We start from the raw sequence: 22557 nt of genomic DNA on the forward strand, positions 1-22557 counted from the left end.
CAGAACTAAATAATGATCTGAGATATCATCACTTGGCTGAATAATTTCAACACTATCAACATCAATTCCATGTGACAGTATTAAATCTAGAGTATGATTTCGACAATGAGTAGGTCCTGAAACATGTTGTCTAACACCAATAGAGTTCAGAATGTCTATAAATGCTGATCCCAATGCGTCTTTTTCATTATCGACATAGATATTAAAATCACCAACTATTAAGACTTTATCTGCAGCCAGAACTAACTCGGATGTAAAATCACCAAACTCTTTAATAAAGTCTGTATGGTGCCCTGGTGGCCTGTATACAGTAGCCAGTACAAACATAACAGGGGATTTATCATTAACATTGGTTTCTCTGGATAATGTTATATGAAGCACCATTACTTCAAACGAGTTATACTTGAAGCCTGCCCTCTGAGAAATCCTAAAAACGTTATTATAAATTGAAGCAACTCCTCCCCCTTTGCCTTTTAAACGCGGCTCATGTTTATAACAGTAATCTTGGGGGGTGGACTCATTTAAAATAATGTAATCATCAGGTTTTAGCCAAGTTTCTGTCAAACAGAGCACATCTATATTATGATCAGTTATCATATTATTTACAAAAAGTGTTTTCGTAGAAATGGATCTGATATTCAGTAAGCCAATCTTTATCATTTTTTTATCCATATTGCATTTGTTTTTTATTTGTTGAACCTCAATTAAATTGTTAACCTTAAACTTGGTTTGGACATTTTTTGTATTTTCTAGTTCGGGGAACAGACACAGTCTCTATAGTGTGATATCTAGGTGAAAGAGTCTCTATGTGCTGAGAATTAACTGACCTCTGATGGGAGGCAGCTAGCAGACGGTCGGTTTAGCCAGTCTGTCTGCTTCCTGACCTGGGCCCCAGTTAGTCAAGTATAAACACTAAGACTATTTGCCATATTTCTAGACAGAAGAGCAGCACCACTTCTTCAGCAGCACTCTTTGCAGCAGACTTCGCTTACGGCCATACCAACCTGGCTATGCCCGATCTCGTCTGATCTCGGAAGCTAAGCAGGTTTGGGCCTGGTTAGTACATGGATGGGAGACTGCCTGGGAATACCAGGTGCTGTAAGCTTTTTGGACATTTTTCACTTAGTATATAATAATTGTTGCATTCACTATGTCACGGGTGTTCGTAATGTAACGCAGGATAATAGGTGGGAGGTTTCACTTACCTGATTGAAGCATGGACCAGTCAAATCCCAAACAGGTGTGTTAAATCCAGTAATGAATGAGCGCGGGCTATAAGTGGGAGCGAGTATTCATTTTGGCATGTTGTCTCGTCAGGAGAGATGCGCTACCGGTAAGCTGCTGTTTTTATCCATTGAGTTTGTTGTCTGTTGCGTTACTGCTGTGCTGCCGTTATATGTGCGCGGTTTGTATGATTGATAACTGTTACTTTGGTCACGCTGATAAAACCTTGTGTGCAATCTGATGTTTAATATTGTCGGCTCGATAGTATCCGTGGCTATAAAAAGGCAAATGTTTGAAATTGGAGCGTTTCACTGTCACACGAGTTACTTCCTGTTTGCGGTGCTGGATGGGTAATGTAGTTGATCACTTTACATTTTGTAATGGATTACTATGCTCAGCGATGCCTCTTAGAACTACACTCACTGTTTTTCACTTTGAGCCAACAGACTGAGAACGCTATTGGTTTAATGTGTAACATTGACATTGTATATTTGGTGTGTGTGAAGTTGTTGCATTTCTGTGTTAATATGCATGTGCTTAGTATTTAAACTAAATGGCTACACAAAGTATATTATGATATTTATAAGATTAAATACTGACTATATTGAAATTTATATTTTATTTATATTTGTATATATTATATTATGTAATCTATATTTATATTTAGATTTTATGGTTATCAGTATTGTTTACATTATAACCTCTCTATTTCTCCAGGTTTATAACCTGCTGATGGTATTTGTGGACTAATCAACTGTAATTAAAAATGAACCAAGAATAAATAAAATCCACTACGAGTTGTAACAACGTGTCCTCTCCTGACGCCCCGTTCGTTGGGGATATTCTTAAAGAACCGAACAGTTATAAACCGCGGCCCACTGCACTGGATTGAATGCAGCAAAAAACAGCCACGGACTGCTTCATTAAGGAAGCTCAATCAACCCAGGATCAGCTGGCCTCTCACTTCTTTGACTGACCCCAAGTTTATCATTAATCAAACTGCCCGTTGATCAAGGATAAAGGAGCTCGTGTGCACATTGGCATTGACGTCTCTCCAGTCAACACAAAGGGAGTAACAATGGCAGACTTGGAAAAGCTTAAAGTGTGCGATCAAGAGCACAGGCTTCATTCACCAAAAGGGCTCATACTCTCACCAAACCGGGACTCTTGGAACCGACTGAAGTTCTCAGTGAATGGAAGATTTTCAGGACAGACTTTTTTAAAGTCATAGATGCGGGACATGAGTATGCTGAAGCCCTGAGAGAGTCAACGGATGAGGAGGTCATAGAATCTGCAAACCAAATTGATGAAAAGACAGCGGAGTGTGAGAACAGGTTCCTCGAGGTAAAGAATGCCTCCCAGGAAACCTTTTGGACCAGCTATGCAGAGGAGGTGTTTTTTAAGCAGGTCAAAACAGCTGAGTCGGCCATCACTCAGGCAGAGGAAGAGGAAGTTAACCCTCGGAAGTCAGTCAAGGACCGTAGGCTAAGAAATAGAGGTCTTGAGAGAGAGGTCATTGAACTCAGAGAAATGCTAGTAGAGTGGAAGGAGTTGGTTCCTGGTTCGAGGGCATTAGATCTCAGGACACGCCACAAGACACTAAAGAAGAGGGTCCTGGCGTTGTCTGACAAACTGGAGGAGGACGAAGCAGACCACGTGAAGGGTAGAGAAAGAAACCTGGAAGATGAAAGCAGTGCGGTTGGTGATCCGATACGAGATGCTCCTTTCATCTCTCTCCCTGACATATTTGCCGATCGCCAGCTGAAGCCCAAAACGTATGCGGGGGCATTGAACATGAACACACGGCCCCTCTCACAGCAGAGCAGCCCGGAAAGGACCAAAGGAAACTTTAATCTCAAGCCTCAAATCAGCCTTGAAAGAGCACGGCTACCGACTTTCTCTGGTGACATGAGGGACTATTACCGCTGGAAGACTGAGTGGGAGGACCTACAAGAATTGGGTAACCCACAAGGTGTGGAATGTATAAAAAAGTTCCACTTATTAAATAGTCTCCACGAAAAGGTCAAGAAGGATCTCGTCCTATCTAGCTGTGGATCCGCCGACGATATGTTCAGGCTGCTGGACAGCAAATACGGGAACAAAGCAAAAATAGTCCTAATGATCACCAGCGAAGTCCAGTCTCTTCCCCCTGTTAAAGGAAACAATCCAAGAAGAACCATTGAACTGATCCAGGCTGTTGAAAGAGCACTGTACAACCTCCAGATTCTTGGTGAAGAGGATGCCGTGAAGAACCGTGTTGTTGCTCAATCTCTTGAAAGCAAGCTTCCCAGTTCACTCAAGAAGGAGTGGATTATGCACAAAACTGACCCAGCAAACAGGTTCTCTCCAAAGTATCATTTTGATTGCCTCCTAGGATTCTTGAAAAGGCAAGAGGAGATTCTTGAGGAATTGGATCAGTTGGAGCCAAGCCCTGTGGACAAAGGGCCTGTGGAAAAGGGTGCTGCAGACTACCCAGATAAGAGAGGGAGGAAGGCTTTTACTAAATCCACAGCAGGTCAGAAGGACGACTATCCCAGCTGTACTGTCTGTGAAGATGACTCCCATGCTGGCAAGCTATTTGCGTGCAAGATTTTCAGGGAGCAAGATCTCTTAAGAAAAAGGGCCCATGTGAAGAAGCTAGGGTTGTGCTCCAAGTGTTTGAGGCCCCACCCCAAGGATGGTAAAGGATGCACACCCAGATACCTCTGCCCAAAAGTAGACTGTCGGAAAGGAGGGGTGTCGGACCACAATTACCTTCTGTGTCCTAAGCTACCGACTCCAAAGAAGGACTACAGCAGTGAGGAGCAGAGTACCATAAAAATTGGAGGAAAGAAACTTGGCCTAACCAACAAACAAGAGGAGTTTCTGGCAGAACTTACTCCAGAACAAAGAGAGAAATACAAGAATGCATTCTCAAACAAAATATCATCAACTGTATGTGCCAAGACTGGAGATGCACTGCAAGAACATCCAGTGGTGATGATGCTGATGGAAGTGACGACAAACTCGGGTTGCCTTATTGGCTCCCTAATCGACCTCGCATCTGATACCAATTATATCACCAATGAAACTGCCGATCAACTTGGACTGTGCGGTGAGAACATCAGGCTTATAGTCCATGGAATCGGGGGAATGAAGAAGACTGTCCTGACCAAAAGATATTCCCTGCGGCTGAAGGTGAAGACATCCAAGGGAAAAGTGGCAGAGCATAGAATTCTCTGCTATGGCCTGGAAAACATCGCCGAAGTGACTCAATCAGTCACTGCCGAGCAACTGCAGAAGTTTTTCCCAAATGTACCCAGAGACGAACTGCTCCGAGACTCACCTTGCGAGAACCATGAGATCAGCCTCGATGGCGTATAAAGAGACCATCATACCTCGGGAAGAGGAAGGAAATGCGCTTGTCCGGAGCACAGCAACAGCCAACAAAGACGTCTTCGAGTGGTTCAGGAGGGGCAGCATCGTAGCTGCGTGCAGTCCCCAATGTGGTGGCTGCAAGTGTGGTAGGTGCCCCCCTGGAGGTAAAGAAATGACCCTTAAGGAAGAGCGGGACCTGGAAAAGATAAAAGAATGCCTAACATACGTGCTGGTGGACAAACACAGCAACTCTCCCCACTGGGACACAGCTTATCCCTGGAAGAAAGACCTCACAGCACTGCCAAACAATCGGCAGGCAGTGGAGGCGACCTTCAGAAACACTGAGAAACGTCTGGAGAAAGATCCTGTGTGGAAGGCTGCATACAAAGAACAAATACATGAAATGGTTTCAAGAGGGGCTGCTGCAAAACTCACAAGGGAGGAAATTAACAACTGGGAAGGACCTAAATGGTACATCAGCCATCTGGTTGCACCGAACCCTCACTCCTCCTCAACCCCTGTGAGAATTGTGTGGAATAGTAGCCAAGAGTTCCGAGGCATAAGTCTAAATGATCTCCTTCACAAGGGTCCTGATGTACTCAATTCCATCAGAGGTGTCCTTCTGAGGTTCAGGAGTGGACTCCATGCCACACTAGGCGATGTAAAAAAGATGTATAACTCAGTGTGGCTGAAAGATGATGAAGTTCACCTCCACCGCTTTCTCTGGAGAGACTACCCTGAGGACAACATTGAGGAGTTTGCAGTCGTCAGAGTAAATATCGGCGATTAAACCAGCAGGATGTATTGCCCAAGTTGCAATGAAAGAGACAGCCAACCTTCCTCAGTTTGCTTATATGATTGAAGAACGGCGAGCTCTGACTGAGGACAGCTATGTGGATGACATCCTGACCTCACATGATGACCTCAAGACACTGGAGAGGATCACCAAAGGGGTGGAGGAGATTTTGAGAGCGGGAGGCTTCTTCCTGAAACCATGGGTTCTGTCACGCCAAAGTGGGAGGAGTGGAGCCCCTTCTGAAACAACTGTACCCACGACCCTCGTACTGCCCAACCAAATGCATGATGGGGAGAACAAAGCGCTTGGGGTCGGTTACGAACCTGAGACAGACAAGCTCCGGTTGCTAACTTCTATCAACTTCTCTAAGAAAAGAGGGAAAATGAGGACAGGATTTAATCTGAGCATGGAGGATGTCAGGGAAGGAACACCAAATCCCCTTAACCGACGCATACTTCTTAGCCAGATTGCCGCATTATACGACCCGGTTGGTCTTGCCTCACCAGCCAAACAGAGGGGAGTGATGTTGGTACGAGAATCATTCCAGGAAGCTGGCAAGGACAACCTATTTAAAGACACATGGGATGCCCCTCTCTCACTGAAACTTAGAGAAGCCGCAATAACGCTCTTCGAAGAATTTGTGAGACTTGGCCAGGTAAGGTTTGAGAGAAGCCTCACGCCTCCTGGAGCCATAGGCCCACCGACAGGGATCACGTTCTCAGATGGAAGCGAATCCTCCTATGGAGCCGTACTCTACCTGCGGTGGGAGAACCAAGACAAGGTTGTAATGAAGTTGGTGGAATCCAAGGCTAAACTGACCCCTCTCGACCAAAAAGGAGATGTGATCAAAGCAGAACTCTGTGGCGCGGTCTTCGCTACCCGCCTAAAAAAGTATTTTGAGAAGCACTGCCACATTAAAGTTAAGCAATGGATTCTCTTTGTGGACAGCCAAACAATCCTGGCAGCCATCCAAAAGGACAGCTACGGCTTCCAGACCTTTTTCGCAAATCGAATCGGTGAGATTCAGAAAGCCGGACATGTGGAAGATTGGAGGTGGATTGAAGGCAGACGAAACATTGCTGACATTCTTACCAGAGGTGCAACTCCGGAGGAACTTGATGAAGGGTCAGAATGGCAGCAAGGCCCTGAGTTCCTGAAATGGCCTAAGACCGACTGGCCTATGAAGATGGCCAGTGAGATTACACCCTCTGCTGCTGAAGATGTGGGAAAACTTCAGCGGAAAGCCTTCTCAGCTGTGATTACCAGGGCCCAGTCAAAAGAAAGAACTGACCTTAACGGGCCTGACATCAATGCGGACCTCAGACATGGAGTCAACGGTAGATCAACATCACCAGCTGTCTCGGGTGCAACATCAGTGGCAGACAGACAGAGAAGGCCCTGGGCGATTGGTTTGGTACGCCTTGTGAAACCTCAACGCTTCAGTTCTCTGTCTAAGCTGTGTGGTTCCATAGCCTGGACTCGAAGGCCTGCAGAAACCTGGCTGAGAAAATGCCAGGCACCTGACTCCTCAAAGTGGGAGGCAAACTGCTCTGTCTTGTCAACTGAGGAGAGAGCGCAAGCTTTCCAAGACCTGGTCCTCGCAGCCCAAGATGGCAGTCAGTTCCTGGACTCAACACTGAACCGCTTGGTGGTCCACAAAGACGAGAGCACAGGAATCCTTCTCTGTGGAGGACGAATCCAGTCCTGGAAAGAAGATGGAACAGCTGTTCCTTTAATTCCATTTCGTTCATGGCTCGCAACACTACTGTCAAGAGAAGCTCATGACGAGAACCATGAAGGTGTTGCTGCCACGCTTCTGCGCACCAGGAGGAAGGCATGGATTGTGCAAGGTCGGAGGATAGTAAAGAAAGTTGTAAACAACTGTATTACATGTCGCAAACTGAAAGGGAAGATGTGCCAGCAGATGATGAGTGATCTGCCGCCAGAACGCTCACAGCGTGCTAACCCATTTGAGTATACCACACTAGACCTCTTTGGCCCCTTTGAAATCAAGGATGCTGTCAAGAAAAGAACAGGAAAAAAAGTTTGGGGCATAGTATTCTGTTGCATGGCATCAAGGGCAGTCCATGTGGACCTCGTTGACGACCAATCATCTGAAAGCTTTCTCCAAACTTACTCCCGCTTTGTAGCATTGAGAGGCAATCCCAGAAAATTGTGGTCAGATAGAGGAACCAATTTCATTGGAGCTAAACCTGCCCTACAAGATTTGCATAGGTACTTAGCTACCTTACGGGAAGCATCCATAGAGGACAAAGCCGCCAAGAATGGGACAGTGTGGGCATGGAACTTTCATCCGGCTGACGCACCTCATCGCAACGGGTCTGCGGAAGCTGCAGTTAAGCTCATAAAAAGGGCTCTCACTAGCCTCGGAGGGACAACAAGCTCGCTCACCTGGGGTGAGCTCCAAACCCTCTTCTACCAGGCAGCTAACCTCACAAATGAAAGGCCGATTGACGCTAGGGCACAAGAACAAGAAGACTCTACAGAGTATTTGACCCCCAATACTCTGCTTCTCGGGAGGACCAGGCAAGGGGGAGATACAGGAGGAATTGACTTGTGCACCCATCCCTGGCGCCGTTTCAGATCCATCCAGATTGGTGTGGATATGTTCTGGAAGAAGTGGAGTGAACTGGCCGGACCTAATTTATTCATTCGGCCAAAGTGGCACCAGACCCAAAGAAATGTAGCGATAGGTGACATTGTTTGGATTGCTGATCAAAACGCACTGCGAGGGCAATTCCGGCTCGGACGGATCCAGGCTGTGTACCCTGACAAGAAAGGACTTGTGAGAGACGCAGACGTTAAGACGTGTGCAGGCCCCCCTGCCTCCCTTATAGTTGGGCAACTGAAGAGGAATACTCAGCAGTTGACGTCAGTCATCCTACGGCGAGACGTGAGGAGACTGGTAGTCCTCATCCCTGTGGAAGACCAGTGACTCCTAGACCTCGTCTCTTTGGACACCAGTTCTCCAGGCGCTGCCTAAACACCCAAACCCCAATTATGAAGGCATTACCTCAGGATACCTCTTTCTCTCTCTCTCTTTCTCTTTTTTTTTTTTTTTTCACTGGTTGGTATGCTTCTATGCTGCCTTCACCACCACTTGCACCACCATTCACGAAGAATGAAGAGTACATACCCCATATGACCAAACCTGGCAGAACACCACACATCTGTCAGGGAAGGTGTCTGAACAATGACAATGGTGTCCTATTCTTCATGAAAAAAACAAAAAAAAACAAAGGATATATATGTGGTGTAATGTTTTGCCTGTGACCGCCTTAAATCACATGATCAGTCGGTCAAGTGGGAGGTGTTGCGTTCACTATGTCACGGGTGTTCGTAATGTAACGCAGGATAATAGGTGGGAGGTTTCACTTACCTGATTGAAGCATGGACCAGTCAAATCCCAAACAGGTGTGTTAAATCCAGTAATGAATGAGCGCGGGCTATAAGTGGGAGCGAGTATTCATTTTGGCATGTTGTCTCGTCAGGAGAGATGCGCCACCGGTAAGCTGCTGTTTTTATCCATTGAGTTTGTTGTCTGTTGCGTTACTGCTGTGCTGCCGTTATATGTGCGCGGTTTGTATGATTGATAACTGTTACTTTGGTCACGCTGATAAAACCTTGTGTGCGATCTGATGTTTAATATTGTCGGCTCGATAGTATCCGTGGCTATAAAAAGGCAAATGTTTGAAATTGGAGCGTTTCACTGTCACACGAGTTACTTCCTGTTTGCGGTGCTGGATGGGTAATGTAGTTGATCACTTTACATTTTGTAATGGATTACTATGCTCAGCGATGCCACTTAGAACTACACTCACTGTTTTTCACTTTGAGCCAACAGACTGAGAACGCTATTGGTTTAATGTGTAACATTGACATTGTATATTTGGTGTGTGTGAAGTTGTTGCATTTCTGTGTTAATATGCATGTGCTTAGTATTTAAACTAAATGGCTACACAAACTATATTATGATATTTATAAGATTAAATACTGACTATATTGAAATTTATATTTTATTTATATTTGTATATATTATATTATGTAATCTATATTTATATTTAGATTTTATGGTTATCAGTATTGTTTACATTATAACCTCTCTATTTCTCCAGGTTTATAACCTGCTGCTGATATTTGTGGACTAATCAACTGTAATTAAAAATGAACCAAGAATAAATAAAATCCACTACGAGTTGTAACAACGTGTCCTCTCCTGACGCCCCGTTCGGTGGGGATATTCTTAAAGAACCGAACAATAATTTTGCCAAAAAATAGAGTCAATGCCGATCTCTGAATATTTGCAGGTTTGGGCCTGGTTAGTACATGGATGGGAGACTGCCTGGGAATACCAGGTGCTTTAAGCTTTTGGGTTTTCTTTCCTACTTATATAATGTACTGGCGATAAGATTGGCTGTTCTTTAAATAGCCCTCTCTTCAATCAATCAATCAATCAATCACCTTTATTTATATAGTGCTTTAAACAAAATACATTGCGTCAAAGCACTGAACAACATTCATTTGGAAAACAGTGTCTCAATAATGCAAAATGATAGTTAAAGGCAGTTCATCATTGAATTCAGCTATGTCATCTCTGTTCAGTTGAAATAGTGTCTGTTTTTATTTGCAATCAAGTCAATGATATCGCTGTAGATGAAGTGACCCCAACTAAGCAAGCCAGAGGCGACAGCGGAAAGGAACCGAAACTCCATCGGTGACAGAATGGAGAAAAAAACCTTGGGAGAAACCAGGCTCAGTTGGGGGGGTCAGTTCTCCTCTGACCAGACGAAAACCAGTAGTTCAATTCCAGGCTGCAGCAAAGTCAGATTGTGCAGAAGAATCATCTGTTTCCTGTGGTCTTGTCCTGGTGCTCCTCTGAGACAAGGTCTTTACAGGGGATCTGTATCTGGGGCTCTAGTTGTCCTGGTCTCCGCTGTCTTTCAGGGCAGTAGAGGTCCTTTCTAGGTGCTGATCCACCATCTGGTCTGGATACGTACTGGATCCGGGTGACTGCAGTGACCCTCTGATCTGGACACAGACTGGATCTCGTGGCCACGGTGACCTCGGAACAAGAGAGAAACAGACAAATATTAGCGTAGATGCCATTCTTCTAATGATGTAGAAAGTACGGTGTTATGTGAAGTGTTTCCGGTTCCGGTTTACCTAATTAATGCAGCCTAAAAATCCTTTAACGGATTTGGATATTAAAAGCATATTAGTATGTTATGTGTATGCCAGGTTAAAGAGATGGGTCTTTAATCTAGATTTAAACTGCAAGAGTGTGTCTGCCTCCCGAACAATGTTAGGTAGGTTATTCCAGAGTTTAGGCGCCAAATAGGAAAAGGATCTGCCGCCCGCAGTTGATTTTGATATTCTAGGTATTATCAAATTGCCTGAGTTTTGAGAACGTAGCGGACGTAGAGGAGTATAATGTAAAAGGAGCTCATTCAAATACCGAGGTGCTAAACCATTCAGGGCTTTATAAGTAATAAGCAATATTTTAAAATCTATACGATGTTTGATAGGGAGCCAGTGCAGTGTGGACAGGACCGGGCTAATATGGTCATACTTCCTGGTTCTAGTAAGAACTCTTGCTGCTGCATTTTGGACTAGCTGTAGTTTGTTTACCAAGCGTGCAGAACAACCACCCTATAAAGCATTACAATAGTCTAACCTTGAAGTCATAAATGCATGGATTAACATTTCTGCATTTGACATTGAGAGCATAGGCCGTAATTTAGATATATATTTGAGATGGAAAAATGCAGTTTTACAAATGCTAGAAACGTGTCTTTCTAAGGAAAGATTGCGATCAAGTAGCACACCTAGGTTCCTAACTGATGACGAAGAATTGACAGAGCAACCATCAAGTCTTAGACAGTGTTCTAGGTTATTACAAGCAGAGTTTTTAGGCCCTATGATTAACACCTCTGTTTTTTTCTGAATTTAGCAGTAAGAAATTACTCGTCATCCAATTTTTTATATCGACTATGCATTCCATTAGTTTTTCAAATTGGTGTGTTTCACCAGGCTGTGAGGAAATATAGAGCTGCGTATCATCAGCATAACAGTGAAAGCTAACACCATGTTTCCTGATGATATCTCCCAAGGGTAACATATAAAGCGTGAAGAGTAGCGGCCCTAGTACTGAGCCTTGAGGTACTCCATACTGCACTTGTGATCGATATGATACATCTTCATTCACTGCTACGAACTGATGGCGGTCATATAAGTACGATTTAAACCATGCTAATGCACTTCCACTGATGCCAACAAAGTGTTCAAGTCTATGCAAAAGAATGTTGTGGTCAATTGTGTCAAACGCAGCACTAAGATCCAATAAAACTAATAGAGAGATACACCCACGATCAGATGATAAGAGCAGATCATTTGTAACTCTAAGGAGAGCAGTCTCAGTACTATGATACGGTCTAAATCCTGACTGGAAATCCTCACATATACCATTATTCTCTAAGAAGGAATATAATTGTGAGGATACCACCTTTTCTAGTATCTTGGACAGAAAAGGGAGATTCGAGATTGGTCTATAACTAACAAGTTCTCTGGGGTCAAGTTGTGGCTTTTTTATGAGAGGCTTAATAACAGCCAGTTTGAAGGTTTTGGGGACATATCCTAATGACAATGAGGAATTAATAATAGTCAGAAGAGGACCTATGACTTCTGGAAGCACCTCTTTTAAGAGCTTAGATGGTATAGGGTCTAACATACATGTTGTTGGTTTAAATGATTTAACAAGTTTATACAATTCTTCCTCTCCTATAGTAGAGAATGAGTGGAACTGTTCCTCAGGGGGTCTATAGTGCACTGTCTGATGTGATACGGTAGCTGACGGCTGAATGGTTGCAATTTTATCTCTAATAGTATCGATTTTAGAAGTAAAGTAGTTCATAAAGTCATTACTGTTGTGGTGTTGGGAAATGTCAACACTTGTTGAGGCTTTATTTTTCGTTAATTTAGCCACTGTATTGAATAAATACCTGGGGTTATGTTTGTTTTCTTCTAAAAGAGAAGAAAAGTAATCAGATCTAGCAGGTTTTAATGCTTTTCTATAGGATATGCTACTTTCCCGCCAAGCAATACGAAATACCTCTAGTTTTGTTTTCCTCCAGCTGCGCTCCATTTTTCGGGCTGCTCTCTTTAGGGTGCGAGTATGCTCATTATACCATGGTGTCAAACTGTTTTCCTTAACCTTCCTTAAGCGTAAAGGAGCAACTGTATTTAAAGTGCTAGAAAAGAGAGAGTCCATAGTTTCTGTTACATCATCAAGTTGTTCTGAGGTTTTGGATATGCTAAGGAATTTGGATACATCAGGAAGATAACTTAAAAAGCAGTCTTTTGTGGAAGAAGTAATGGTTCTTCGATACTTGTAACAAGAAGTAGAATTTACAATTTTGGCTATATGAAGTTTACACAGAACTAAATAATGATCTGAGATATCATCACTTGGCTGAATAATTTCAACACTATCAACATCAATTCCATGTGACAGTATTAAATCTAGAGTATGATTTCGACAATGAGTAGGTCCTGAAACATGTTGTCTAACACCAATAGAGTTCAGAATGTCTATAAATGCTGATCCCAATGCGTCTTTTTCATTATCGACATGGATATTACAATCACCAACTATTAAGACTTTATCTGCAGCCAGAACTAACTCGGATGTAAAATCACCAAACTCTTTAATAAAGTCTGTATGGTGCCCTGGTGGCCTGTATACAGTAGCCAGTACAAACATAACAGGGGATTTATCATTAACATTGGTTTCTCTGGATAATGTTATATGAAGCACCATTACTTCAAACGAGTTATACTTGAAGCCTGCCCTCTGAGAAATCCTAAAAACGTTGTTATAAATTGAAGCAACTCCTCCCCCTTTGCCTTTTAAACGTGGCTCATGTTTATAACAGTAATCTTGGGGGGTGGACTCATTTAAAATAATGTAATCATCAGGTTTTAGCCAAGTTTCTGTCAAACAGAGCACATCTATATTATGATCAGTTATCATATTATTTACAAAAAGTGTTTTCGTAGAAATTGATCTGATAATCAATAAGCCAATCTTTATCATTTGTTTATCCATATTGCATTTGTTTTTTATTTGTTGAACCTCAATTAAATTGTTAACCTTAACTTGGTTTGGACATTTTTTGTATTTTCTAGTTCGGGGAACAGACACAGTCTCTATAGTGTGATATCTAGGTGAAAGAGTCTCTATGTGCTGAGAATTAACTGACCTCTGTGACGGGAGGCAGCTAGCAGACGGTCGGTTTAGCCAGTCTGTCTGCTTCCTGACCTGGGCCCCAGTTAGTCAAGTATAAACACTAAGACTATTTGCCATATTTCTAGACAGAAGAGCAGCACCACTTCTTCAGCAGCACTCTTTGCAGCAGACTTCGCTTACGGCCATACCAACCTGGCTATGCCCGATCTCGTCTGATCTCGGAAGCTAAGCAGGTTTGGGCCTGGTTAGTACTTGGATGGGAGACTTCCTGGGAATACCAGGTGCTGTAAGCTTTTGGACATTTTTCACTTAGTATATAATAATTTTGCCAAAAAATAGAGTCAATGCCCGATCTCTGAATCTTAGCAGGTTTAGGGTCTGGTTAGTACTTTGATGAGAGACTGCCTAGGAATACCAGGTGCTTTAAGCTTTTGGGTTTTCTTTCCTACTTATATAATGTACTGGCGATAAGATTGGCTGGTCTTTAAATAGCCCTCTCTTTGCAGCAGACTTCGCTTACGGCCATACCAACCTGGCTATGCCCGATCTCGTCTGATCTCGGAAGCTAAGCAGGTTTGGGTCTGGTTAGTACTTGGATGGGAGACCGCCTGGGAATACCAGGTGCTGTAAGCTTTTTGGACATTTTTCACTTAGTATATAATAATTTTGCCAAAAAATAGAGTCAATGCCCGATCTCTGAATATTTGCAGGTTTGGGCCTGGTTAGTACATGGATGGGAGACTGCCTGGGAATACCAGGTGCTTTAATCTTTTTGGAAAATTTCACGAATTATATAATAATCTTTTATTAAAAAAAAAAAAAAAAAAAAAAAAAAAAAAAAAAAGTCAATGCCCGATCTCTGAATCTTAGCAGGTTTAGGTCTGGTTAGTACTTTGATGAGAGACTGCCTAGGAATACCAGGTGCTTTAAGCTTTTGGGTTTTCTTTCCTACTTATATAATGTACTGGCAATAAGATTGGCTGGTCTTTAAATAGCCCTCTCTTTGCAGCAGACTTTGCAGCAGACTTTGTTTACGGCCATACCAACCTGGCTATGCCCGATCTCGTCTGATCTCGGAAGCTAAGCAGGTTTGGGCCTGGTTAGTACTTGGATGGGAGACCGCCTGGGAATACCTGGTGCTGTAAGCTTTTTGGACATTTTTCACTTAGTTTATAATAATTTTGCCAAAAAATAGAGTCAATACTCGATCTCTGAATCTTAGCAGGTTTAGGTCTGGTTAGTACTTTTATGAGAGACTGCCTAGGAATACCAGGTGCTTTAAGCTTTTGGGTTTTCTTTCCTACTTATATAATGTACTGGCGATAAGATTGGCTGGTCTTTAAATAGCCCTCTCTTTGCAGCAAACTTCGCTTACGGCCATACCAACCTGGCTATACCCGATCTCGTCTGATCTCGGAAGCTAAGCAGGTTTGAGCCTGGTTAGTACTTGGATGGGAGCCCGCCTGGGTATACCAGGTGCTGTAAGCTTTTTGGACATTTTTCACTTAGTATATAATAATTTTGCCAAAAAAAAGAGTCAATGCCCGATCTCTGAATATTAGCAGGTTTGGGCCTGGTTAGTACATGGATGGGAGACTGCCTGGGAATACCAGGTGCTTTAATCTTTTTGGAAAATTTCACGAATTATATAATAATCTTTCATTAAAAAAAAAAAAAAAGATTCAATGCCCGATCTCTGAATCTTAGCAGGTTTAGGTCTGGTTAGTACTTTGATGAGAGACTGCCTAGGAATACCAGGTGCTTTAAGCTTTTGGGCTTTCTTTCCTACTTATATAATGTACTGGCGATACGATTGGCTGGTCTTTAAATAGCCCTCTCTTTGCAGCAGTCTGCGCTTACGGCCATACCAACCTGGCTATGCCTGATCTCGTCTGATCTCTGAAGCTAAGCAGGTTTGGGCCTGGTTAGTATTTGGATGGGAGACCGCCTGGGAATACCAGGTGCTGTAAGCTTTTTGGACATTTTTCTCTTAGTTTTTAATAATTTTGCCAAAAAATAGTCAATGCCCGATCTCTGAATCTTAGCAGGTTTAGGTCTGGTTAGTACTTTTATGAGAGACTGCCTAGGAATACCAGGTGCTTTAAGCTTTTGGGTTTTCTTTCCTACTTATATAATGTACTGGCGATAAGATTGGCTGGTCTTTAAATAGCCCTCTCTTTGCAGCAGACTTCGCTTATGGCCATACCAACCTGGCTATGTCCGATCTCGTCTGATCTCGGAAGCTAAGCAGGTTTGGGCCTGGTTAGTACTTGGATGGGAGACCGCCTGGGAATACCAGGTGCTGTAAGATTTTTGGACATTTTTCACTTAGTATATAATAATTTTGCCAAAAAATAGAGTCAGTGCCTGATCTCTGAATATTAGCAGGTTTGGGCCTGTTTAGTACATGGATGGGAGACTGCCTGGGAATATACTGCCTTTAATTATAATTTTGCATTATTGAGACACGTTTTTCCTAATGAATGTTGTTCAGTGCTTTGACGCAATGTATTTTGTTTAAAGCACTATATAAATAAAGGTGATTGATTGATTGATTGAATACCAGGTGCTGTAAGCTTTTTGGACATTTTTCACTTAGTATATAATAATTTTGCCAAAAAAAAGTCAATGCCCGATCTCTGAATATTTGCAGGTTTGGGCCTGGTTAGTACATGGATGGGAGACAGCCTGGGAATACCAGGTGCTTTAATCCTTTTGGAAAATTTCACGAATTATATAATAATCTTTCATAAAAAAAAAAAAAAAAGAGTCAATGCCCGATCTCTGAATCTTAGCAGGTTTAGGTCTGGTTAGTACTTTGATGAGAGACTGCCTAGGAATACCAGGTGCTTTAAGCTTTTGGGCTTTCTTTCCTACTTATATAATGTACTGGCGATAAGATTGGCTGGTCTTTAAATAGCCCTCTCTTTGCAACAGACTTCGCTTATGGCCATACCAACCTGAGGGCGCTAGAGAGCTACAGGAAGTGTTGGCTGCAGTAGGGAGAGGAAGGCTCTCCTCCATTTTGTTTTTTCAGTTTGTGTTTGTTTGTAAGTTGTTTTTGGACTTAAGTTCAGTTTTTTTTTGTGTGTGTTTTTCAGTTTTAAACCACCTAACAGCAGCTTTTTGCTGGCTGGAGGGTGGTTGCTTTGTTTTTTGTTTTTTTGTTTTTCTCTTAAAATGGACGGATTAATGGATCACGACACAGGACCGGCTGGAGAGACACGTATGGCAAACGACACTGGACTGGTTGGAGAGAGACGTATGGCAAACGACACTGGATTGGCTGGAGAGAGACGCATGGCAAACGATAATGGACTGGCTGGAGAGAGACGCATGGCAAACGATACTGGATTTGGCGGAGAGACACGATCAGTAAATGTCACTGGACTGGGAAATCGACTACGAGCTGGGAATGGAAATAACCAAGGTACGATGGACAAATTTCTTGAGAGAAAATATCTAAAGGAGGCTACAGTGATTGTGAACGTAGAGAATGTGATCGAGGTGAGAGCAGAGGATATCATCAAGGCTGTATCAAAACAATGTGGACACGGGAAAATCCTGGCACTAAGGCCAAGACAAGGAAAAGAATATGAATTAACAATGGAGAAAGAAGAAACATGTGACAAACTGATTGATGGACTGATGATAAAAGGAGTGAAATGTGAGGTAAAAAATTTGCAAAACAGAGATTATGTTGTTTCCTTCATGCACCTGCCCGTCTATATTGATGACAAAGAAATTATAGGTAAATTGGAAGGATGGGGAGTTAATCCCATTTCACAGATAAAAAGAAGATGTTACCCGGGCACTGACATAGAAGACGGAACAAGGTTCCTAAAAGTGAGATTCCCCAAAGATGTCGCATCTTTGCCATATAGCACAAAGCTGGAAACAGCAGAAGGGCAGCAGTATTTTAGGGTGATGCACAGCCATCAGGTGAAGACCTCTAGGCTGTGCATGAGCCCTGGACACCTGCTGAAAGACTGCCCAGATTTTAAGTGCCGGAAGTGCGAGGAGAGGGGACATTTTGCAAGAGATTGCAATGCTGTCAGATGCCCAGGGTGTCAAGACGTTTTAAATAAATGTGAATGTTGGATGGAAAGAGGAAGGAGGTATGGAACTTCAGTTGGACGGACAGGTGCATGAAGGAAACAGCGAGGTGGAAAGAGAAACTGATGAAGGACAAGAGGAAGGCGGATTGCAACAAGAAGAAACAGAAGGAGGAGCGAGCAACAGAGAGGAAGAAGGAGAAAAAGTAAATGATGTAGACGAGGAGCATACAACAGAACAGGACACCCAATGGACGGAAATGGAAATATCGGACAGTTTTAAAAATCTTTTAGATGGCATGGACGGAGATGGACATAGAATGGATGATCAAAACAAAGAAATGGACAGTGGAGAAGAAACGAGGATGGATAACATGGAAAAAGACAGAGAGGAGAGAGGACAAATAAGAAGGCGAACATTAAAGGTAAAACCAAATGTGGAAAATGCTAGAAAAAAGATAATGACAATGGGCGGAGTGAAAATTGTAAACAGATATGAAGTGTTAAGTGGGTTGGAGGGAGAAGATGGAAAGTAATGTTTGTTATGTATTTATTTTTCTTTTTAATGGTTTTAAGTTGTGTTACTTTTAATGCAAGGGGACTGATGGACATGGGTAAATTTGAAAAAGTGAAGGAAAAATGCCAAGGCGAAGATGTTATTGTTTTACAAGAAACAAAATGGAAAGAGAGTGTGATGGAGGACTATAAAAAGAAATGGGAAGGGGATATTTTATATTAGATGTTTTTAATTCAAGTAGGGTAGTGTATAAAGATAAGATGGGGAAATGTATGGTGGTTGAAGTAAATTGTGAAGGACGTGAACTGATTTTAGTCAATGTACATGCACCAACAGAGGATAAGGAAAAGAAAGATTTTTTTTATGTTTTAAGAAATATCATAAACAAGTATACGGAAATAATAATGGTAGGGGATTTTAACACAGTTTTTAGTAAACAAGACATGGCAGAAGGAATGGTTTTTAAAAATGACAAGGGGAGAAAAGAATTAAAAGCATTAATGGGAGAAAAAGATATCATCGATGTGTGGAGAGAAAGAAATGAAAAGATAAAAGAATTTTCAAGGAGGCAAATAGTGGGGCAGTTTGTGTGTGAAACAAGAATAGACTTTATTTTATGTACAAGAAATGTGGAGAATTTTATAAAAAAAGATTAAGTATGAAGTTTTAGTGATCACAAGTTTTTATTTTTTAAAGTAGACTGGAGTAAAGTGCAAAGAGGGCCGGGAGTCTGGATTTTAAATACAGAGGTTTTAAAGAATGAAGATTATGTTTTAAGTATAAAGGAGATAATTGAAAAGGAAAAAGAAAATGAAATGTATAGTGAGGATAAGCGAATGTGGTGGGAGAACGTGAAATATCTGGTAAAAAAGTTTACAATAACATATTGCAAATTAATTAATAAATGTAAGAAAAATAAGGAAAGAGAGCTAAGACAAAACTTAAATGAGGAACTGGATAAGGCAGAAAAAAGCATAGAGAAAATAAAAGAAATAGAAGGTAGACTGAAGGAAATGGAAGAGGAGAAATATGAAGCTGCAAGATTAAGAAGCAAAGCAAAATATACAGTGGAGGGGGAGAAGTGCACAAAATTTTTCTTTGATCTAGAGAAAAGAAAAGGGAAAGCAGTCATGATTAAAGAAATAAGGGGCAAAAATGGGAGAATAGTAGAAGAAAATGCAGACATTTTAGAGGAAATAAAATCATATTATGAGAACTTATTCTGTACAGAGGGGGTAAAAGAAGGAGAAAAAGTGGAATTACTGAAGCAAATAAAAGCCAGAGTAGGAGAAGTGGATAAACAAGAGTGTGATGATGAAGTAAGAGAAGAAGAAATAAAAAGAGCAATAATTGGGTTAAACAAGAGGAAAAGTCCAGGGATAGATGGGTTGGGGAGTGAGTTTTACATTGTTTTTAAAGATGTTTTAACAACTATCTTAAAAGAAGTATTTGACGAGATTTTTAGGAAAGGTGAGATGAACGAAAGGATGGGAATGGGATTAATGAAGCTGATATATAAAAGGAAAGGAGACAAAGTGGAGTTAAAGAATTATAGGCCTATAACAATGCTTAACACAGATTTAAAGATTTTATCATAAATTTTAGCTAACAGATTAAAAGAAGTGATGCCCACAATAATTCAAACAAACCAAGCTTACAGTATTAAAGGAAGAGACATTGCAGATACAACAATGAGCATGAAAGATACCATAAGATATATTAATGAAAAGAAGAAAGATGGTTTTATAATCAGTTTGGACTTTGAGAAGGCTTTTGACAGGGTAGAGCATGATTTTTTATTTGGGGTTTTGAATACTTTTGGTTTTGGACGGAATTTTATTAAATGGGTTAAGATTTTATATAAAGATGCTGTAACGAGAGTTAAATGTAATGGGTTTTTAACAGAGTGTTTTAAATTAACAAGATCAATTAGACAGGGCTGCCCGTTGTCGGCACTTTTATATGCTTTAGTTGCGGAACCACTTAGGTTAATGGTAGAACAGGAAGGGAGAATAAAAGGAATAGGCATAGAGGGAGGAGAGAATAAAATATTTCAATACGCTGATGATACTACGCTATTGCTGCAAGATTTGTTGAGTGTAAGGGAAGCGATGAAAATAGTACAATCATTTTGCAGGGGATCTGGGGCTAAAGTGAATGAGGATAAAACGGTATACATGAGATTTGGGCGAAGTGAGGTTTTAACTGGGCACTTTAATTTTAAGGAAATGAATGAAATAAAGATTTTAGGTGTTTTAATGGGGAGGGATGAAACCAAAGCAGAAGGAATTATGTGGGAGGAGATGTTTGGAGGGATCGAGAGAAGGTTGAATTTTTGGAGATTAATGTCCTTAACTTTGAAGGGGAGGGTTTTAATTTTGAATGTTTTAATGGTTTCTAAGTTATGGCATATTTTATATGTGTCTTCAATGCCGTTGTGGACAGAAAAAAGGCTGAAAAAATGTTTTTTAGATTTTTTATGGGAAGGAAAGCCACCGAGAATTGCATATAACACTTTAATAGGAGCAATGGGGAAGTGGGGGCTAGGGCTAATGGACGTGGAGCAAAGAAAGAACAGTTTAAGGGTGAAAATCATAAGCAAATATCTAGACGAAGGAAATAAAGCAGCATGGAAAAGAACAATGGGGCATTTTTTCAACAAGTGTAGTCATTTTAATCTGGGGGACAACATTTTATGGATGAAAACAAAAAATTGGATGACGGAGGGGATGCCAGAATTTTATAGAGAACTGATGGGAGCATGGGGAAAATTTTTAGATAATGTGCATTTTAAGCCACAAGGTAGAGAGAACATTTTAAATCAGCCTTTATTCTTAAATAACTGCATTTTAAATCAAGGGAAGCAGGTTTTTTTTTAAGAAGTGGTGGGATGTGGGAATCATGAAAGTCAGAGATGCTTTATATGAATTCAAAGAGGGGTTTTCACCAGTTCAATACATTGTGGATGTGATGGAGGAGGCAAAGGAGGATTATACCAGACAAGAGATTACAAACAAATATGATTTAATTAAGAATGCTATACCTAAAGAATGGATAAAGAGAATTGAAAATATGGAAGAAGAAGATCAAGGAAAAGATGTGTATGTAAATCTGGGGGGGGGGGGGAAATTGTGTGCTTTTAAAGAATGTAAAGTGAAAATGTTTTATTGTTTTTTTAGAGATGTGGTTTTCAAGAAACCTGTTGTAAATGAATATTGGCTACAGATGTTCAATGATGTAACAGAAGAAAAAATATGGGGGAATATAAAGGGGAAAATTGTACAGACTAAACTGGAGAATATGGAATATTTTATCAGAAACAAAGCAGTGTTCACAGACGTAATTTTAAGCAAAATTGGGATGGAGGAAAGTGCAATATGTAAAGTTTGCCAAGATGCTGATGAAGGGTTTTTACACTTGTTTTTATATTGTGATAAGCTGAAAGATTTTAATGAGAGGTGTAAAAGCATGATTTTAAGTTTGAGAGGAGAGGGAAATGGGAACTTTGAGTGGGAAAAGGTGTTAATGTTGGGCATTAATGAGAAATGTAAACATGAGAAGCTGATAAATTTACTTGTGATGCTGATGAAAAGTGCGATTTGGGAAAGAAGAGTGGTGGTGAAAAAGGAAAATGTTTTAATTGATGTATGGAATGTGTTCAGGAGAAAAGTTGAAAATTATGTTGAATGTCTGTTTTATTATTTTAAGTTGGAGGAATCGATTGATGTCTTTTATAATATTTTTACTCAGGAGGTGTTAAAGGTTTTCAAAGAGCTGGGGATTGAATTGTCATTTTTAAAAGATTAAAATATTTAATGACTTCTTTTTAAATGTATGTAAGATGTCTGTCAATTCAAATTAGGAGTTTTGTATGTCAAAGAAAGAATCTTATGTTTTTTTGTATGTGAATAATTGATATGTATGTTTGAATTGATAAATTTCTTCAATAAAAAAAAAAAAAAAAAAAAAAAAAAGGCTATGCCCGATCTCGTCTGATCTCGGAAGCTAAGCAGGTTTGGGCCTGGTTAGTACTTGGATGGGAGACCGCCTGGGAATACCAGGTGCTGTAAGCTTTTTGGACTTTTTTCACTTAGTATATAATAATTTTGCCAAAAAATAGAGTCAATGCCTGATCTCTGAATATTAGCAGGTTTGGGCCTGCTTAGTACATGGATGGGAGACTGCCTGGGAATACCAGGTGTTTTAATCTTTTTGGAAAATTTCACGAATTATATAATAATCTTTCATAAAAAAAAAAAAAGAGTCAATGCCCGATCTCTGAATCTTAGCAGGTTTAGGTCTGGTTAGTACTTTGATGAGAGACTGCCTAGGAATACCAGGT

General features: G+C 41.1%; 7 non-coding genes across 7 annotated transcripts; all 7 read left to right on the forward strand.

Moving 5' to 3' along the window:
* Positions 1-986: 986 nt before the first annotated feature.
* On the forward strand, positions 987-1105 carry LOC128002682 (5S ribosomal RNA). Its single transcript, XR_008175425.1, has one exon. It is a non-coding gene; the product is annotated as a 5S ribosomal RNA (ribosomal RNA).
* Positions 1106-13817: 12712 nt separating this feature from the next.
* Positions 13818-13936, forward strand: LOC127995069 (5S ribosomal RNA). The gene has a single exon (XR_008168033.1). It is a non-coding gene; the product is annotated as a 5S ribosomal RNA (ribosomal RNA).
* A 221-nt stretch (positions 13937-14157) lies between these two features.
* On the forward strand, positions 14158-14276 carry LOC127996678 (5S ribosomal RNA). Its single transcript, XR_008169573.1, has one exon. It is a non-coding gene; the product is annotated as a 5S ribosomal RNA (ribosomal RNA).
* A 396-nt stretch (positions 14277-14672) lies between these two features.
* On the forward strand, positions 14673-14791 carry LOC127994548 (5S ribosomal RNA). Its single transcript, XR_008167531.1, has one exon. It is a non-coding gene; the product is annotated as a 5S ribosomal RNA (ribosomal RNA).
* Positions 14792-15012: 221 nt separating this feature from the next.
* On the forward strand, positions 15013-15131 carry LOC128004472 (5S ribosomal RNA). Its single transcript, XR_008177161.1, has one exon. It is a non-coding gene; the product is annotated as a 5S ribosomal RNA (ribosomal RNA).
* A 366-nt stretch (positions 15132-15497) lies between these two features.
* Positions 15498-15616, forward strand: LOC128002654 (5S ribosomal RNA). Its single transcript, XR_008175399.1, has one exon. It is a non-coding gene; the product is annotated as a 5S ribosomal RNA (ribosomal RNA).
* Positions 15617-15835: 219 nt separating this feature from the next.
* LOC128003468 (5S ribosomal RNA) lies at positions 15836-15954 on the forward strand. Its single transcript, XR_008176192.1, has one exon. It is a non-coding gene; the product is annotated as a 5S ribosomal RNA (ribosomal RNA).
* The last annotated feature ends 6603 nt before the right edge of the window (positions 15955-22557 follow it).

This window comes from Carassius gibelio, chromosome B22 (genome assembly GCF_023724105.1).
Source record: "Carassius gibelio isolate Cgi1373 ecotype wild population from Czech Republic chromosome B22, carGib1.2-hapl.c, whole genome shotgun sequence".
Classification (NCBI taxonomy): Eukaryota; Metazoa; Chordata; class Actinopteri; order Cypriniformes; family Cyprinidae; genus Carassius; species Carassius gibelio.